Source organism: Pteropus alecto, unplaced genomic scaffold (assembly GCF_000325575.1).
Source record: "Pteropus alecto unplaced genomic scaffold, ASM32557v1 scaffold10, whole genome shotgun sequence".
In the NCBI taxonomy this organism is placed as follows: Eukaryota; Metazoa; Chordata; class Mammalia; order Chiroptera; family Pteropodidae; genus Pteropus; species Pteropus alecto.
The window spans coordinates 7,721,524-7,726,431 of record NW_006431210.1 but is presented as its reverse complement, the minus strand read 5'-3'; the positions used below and the strand labels follow the sequence as shown (position 1 = coordinate 7,726,431).

The 4,908-nt window shown below is 39.4% G+C and overlaps 1 pseudogene; it reads right to left on the bottom strand.

Annotated features, from left to right (window-relative positions):
* Positions 1 to 3,680: 3,680 nt before the first annotated feature.
* On the bottom strand, positions 3,681 to 3,799 carry LOC112470304 (annotated as a pseudogene).
* Positions 3,800 to 4,908: the final 1,109 nt, after the last annotated feature.

Genomic DNA, 4,908 nt, shown 5'->3' with positions numbered 1-4,908 from the left:
TTTGGAAGGTAGGGAGAAGAAGTTTACCATAAAATTTGTTTTAAATAAATTTTTAAAGGCATATATAACCAAAGAACAAGGCTGAAGACTCTCAATTCTGCTGAGTATTGCCTAATTTTCACATGTGGCTCATCAAAGTTTCCCAAGATCATGATTTAGTCAATGACCTTGACTTGAGTCTGTGGAGTGAGCAGAGGGCAATAACGAGGGCATAGAAAGGAGGATCACTGAGGCAGGGGACATAGGACACCAGAGAATGTTGCACTTACCTCCTCTGTGTGAAGGTTGCTGCCAGCCTCTGGGGATGAGAGGGACAACAGGGGGCAAGGCCAAGTTCCTCTGAAAGGAGCTTTACCTAGTGGACAAGACAGGCAAGTGAAGAGTCAATGACAACAGGATGACAATGGGATGTCCAAGAGACTCAGAGAAAGGAAGTAGCCAGCTCAATGTCCCAGAAAGGCCTTCAGACAAGAAGGAAAGGTGGAATCGGTTTTGAAGAACACCCCCTCCAGGGACAGAGGCTCTCATGGATGTGCAGGTGCCCTATCCAGATCTTTTCTTCTATGTGGGTGCCTCTGCTGCCGTGAATATTGGCTACTAACTGCTCACGGCAGCTCCTCCTCCAGAGCCTTGCTCTGGGCCAAAGGACCTGGCTTGTCCAGGAAGTTAGACATTTTAGTTCACCCTCAAGTACAACCTACAGGCGATGTCCGATAGAGGGGTACAAAATGCTGCCTCAAGTGCTGCACAGGACATTATGCCACACTTCCTTCCTGTCACCTTCTCCTGGATTGGCACCTTCCAGGACATTTTCCTCTTCTTCCCTATGAAGATTATCAAAATTTTGCTACAGAGAGAAAGGAAGAGAATGTAGGGATCCCCTGTCTGCTTGCTTTTAATTTTGCTTTCCACAACAATCCAACACAGAGGTTCACCTAGAGCAACATCTCTGGAATCCTATTGGAGACAAAGCATGCACACTCACACTTTTAAGATGGCAGAAGACAAGGTAGACAGCCAGGGTCCAAATGTGCTCTCAGTCTATTATTATGTGACTCTAAAAATCAACTCAGTCCCCCACCACTGACTTCGTCAATTTTCAGCAAAATCTGCCGCTTGAGCCAGAAATCCCAGGACTGGGTTCCTGTTTCTCTCTTCACTCTCTGAGGGCCCCTCAGAAACACTTGAGCTGCCAACTACAAAAAACGGGCACAAGGTTATTATTTCACTGTTACTAAAAATTAGAATGGGAAATCACAGACATTTGGTTCAATAGCATGCCTAGTAAATCCGAGACAAAAGACTGAATTTTTGATGGGATCTAACATTATTAAATAAATCTCTAATGGGTTCAGTTGGAAAATTCGAAAATAATTATTCTGGAATTCTAAGAGTCAGTCTGATCTCTGGTGTTTTTCTCTGGTTATTTTTACTCTGAGTTACTAAGGATTACTGACTCTTTGAAGAAACAAATTCCTGTTCCTTTCCAGGGAGCCAAGGCCATGATGGGTACCACCTCTCATCTGAGAGAGCATTTAGCAAATATGAGACCCTTTCTACTGTGGAGCCAAACAGAGAAAGAATACTTAGAAATAGTTTTATACAGTGACTCTGAATTGTTATATATGCTATGAAATTTTAAAAAAAAAAAATTTTTAAATCAAACCAAAGAGCCAAGTAGGAGATATCACATGGCAAACTGACTTTAGCTGAAATAGATGGAAATGCCTTGCTAACAAAATGACATTTAAGCTGAGATTTAAAGAAACAGAAGTACCTCTCCAAGCAGCGAGGGGTGAGAAGAGAATCCAAAGTAGAATAAGCAGATTGTTTAAGAAACTAAAACAAGATCAGTAAAAGCTAGACTGAGGTGAACCAGTACGAGAGACAGATACAAGAAGGCCGACAGGAATAGCAGGGGCCAGGGCAGGCAGGACCTTATAGGTCATCGGAAGTGGTCCGGATTTTATAATACAAACAAAAGCATTGGAAGGATTTAAAGCAGGAAGAGCAACATAATCTGCGTTGTATTTTTTTTTTTTTTTTTAGAAGAGCAGTCTGCTGGGTGGAGGAGAACAAGAATGGAAATAGAGCAAGAACAGGAGTAGGGCCAGCTGGGACGCTTTTGCGATAATGCAGGCAAGAAATGTTAGTGATATGGGTCAAGAGGATGGTACTGGACACGGAGAGAAAATTAGACCCCGGGTGCAGACTGAATCAATAAAACTTCCTAATGGATTACAAACAAGGAGTGAGGAAACACGAGGAATCAAGAGTGACACTTTGGTTTCTGGCTCGAGCGGCTGAGTACACGGTGGTTCTATGCACTGAGACGGAGACAGCTGAGGGAAGGGAGCTGGGCAGGTGGGGGCGCAAATCAGGACGTCTGCTTTAGGCAGGTTAAATTGGACATGTCTAGGAAATATTCAGCTGGAGAAGTCAGGTGAGCAGCTGGAGATGTGAATCTGGAAAGCAGAGACAGAACTGGGCTGGAAATATAAATCTGAGGCAACACCAGCATAAAATGACATTTAGACCTATGAGAAAGAATGACGTCCCAAAAAAATATATAAAGAGAAGAAAGCCCAGACCAAGCTGAGAAGAACCCCAACATTTTGAGTTCTGGTAGAGAAGGAAGATAAAGGAGACAAAGAAAAAGACAAAGGAATAACAGCAGGAGAGAGGGTATGCCAGAAGCCACCTTCATCTGGTTTGCACCACCACCACTCCACTGAAAATGACCTGTCAAGGTCACCCATGACCTCTTTGTAATCAAAGTCTAAGACAACCTTCAGGGCTCATCATCTAAGAGTTAATTGCTCCTGGATTCTTCAAACACTCTCCTCTCTCAGCTTCCCTTAGGTTTTCAGCTGCAATTAACAACCACCTCAAATCAAACAAAGAAAATTATTATCTCCCATAACAGGAAGCATTTCCAGACCTAGCTAGGCTCCAGCTCAGGGCTGGTTGATTCATGAGCTTAACAATGTCTTCAGTAAAACAAGCTCTATCTGCCTCTCTGCTTTGCTGTCTATGGTATAGGAATCTCTGAAAGGAAGGGATAAAAGAAGAAAAGCAAATAAATTTTATGTTCAAAGAGAAGTCAGAATCTTTGGATTTCTCCCCAATTTTATCTGGTCAGTTTTCAGAGCAATTATTCTCAAATGTTTAGTCTCAGGACAGTATTCAAAAATATCAAGGACCCCAAAAAGATTTTATGAGAAATTCATTTATTGATATTTATCATGTGAGAAATTAAAAGTGAGTTATTTAAAAATATTTATCTATTTATTCATTTTTAAAATAATAGCAATTATACATTAACTAAAATATAAAATAATATATTTTATGAAAAATAACTATATTTTCTAAATAAAAAAATTAGTGCAAAGAGTGGCATTGTTTTACATTTTTCAAATCCCATTAATATCTGGCTTAATATAAGACATTTGGTCTTCTGCATTCAATCTCTTACAACATCATACATCATGTGGCCTCTGGAAAATTCCACTGTACATTCATGAGAAAACAAGAGTGAAAAAAACAAATGAAGTCTTTGTGTTGTTATGAAAACAGTTTTATTTTCTGATTTTTTTTATGTGAGGCAACCGTTGGTTGACCTCACAGATTGCAAGGACCTTGTCTGCTTACCATCCCTTATTTATTTATTTTATTTTTTGTGCCTACAGCACCTGGTCTTCTTAGGTGGTCTCCCATCCAAGTACTAACCAGGCCCGACCCTGCTTAGCTTCTGAGATCAGATGGGATCCGGCTTGTTCAGGGTAGCATGGCCATAGATGAAAATAGTTTTAATCTTGCTGATCCCCTGAAAAGATCTTAGTGATTTCTAAGTGTCCACAGACCATATTCTGTGAACCATTACTCTAAAGAAGGTAAACGTTGGGGATATCTGGATTGGGGTACACCAGGGAAAACTGAAGGACAAACTTACTGTACCAAAAATATGAGCACTAGCTAAATGATCCACACTAACTATTGAAACTCCACTCTCCTTCCCCAGACTTTTCAAATTGTCCTCACTCCCAAGACACTGTCAGTAAAGATAAACCCTACAATCAGGATACCAAAACACCTTCTCTGAGAAATCTAGCCAGCCTAATAGAAGAGCTCTAAAGATATTGTTTATTAGGAGTTCCTCAGTGAAACAGTATAGTCTTCACTCAATGGTGAAAGCCATAAATGGCAACACGGAGCTTCAAATGAGCTTTTTGATGTTCCTCTTAATTACCAACAGACAAGCAAACATAACAAGATATTTGAAGGAAGTTTCTATATGAATAATAATTTTTTTTAAAAAAAGTGTATTGGGGAAAAAATTAGAGAAAGCAGAGAATAGGCAGAAAGATAAAAACTTTTTTATGCTATCATTAATATCTTCAGAAAAAATACGGCATCTATAAAATAAGACAAGAACACACATTTACAAATATTCAGTGAACAAAATAAAAGAGCCCTATAGAAATTAAAAATATGACAGAAATTAAAAACCCACTAGGAATATTGGCAGATAAAGCTGAAGAAACCTCCCAGGAAGTAGAAGAAAAAGACAAAGCTCTGGCAAAAATAAAAAGTTCAACTCCAAACAGCAGGCGCTCTAGAAAGAAAGAACAGAGAACATGATGGGAAAAAATCACCAGTAAAATAATTCCAGAAAATGTCCCAGCATTGAAAGATTTATATGTCCAAATTGAAAGTCACAAAGTACTCAGCACAAGAGATAAAAATAGAACCACGTTGAAACCCATCATTTTAAAATTTCAGAACTGGGGGACAAAGAAAAGATGCTAATATTTTTGAGAAGAAAAAATTAATTATGTACAAAGCATGAAGAACCAGAATAGCACTGAACTTCTCAACAGCAACACCAGAAGCTAGAATTCAATAAGC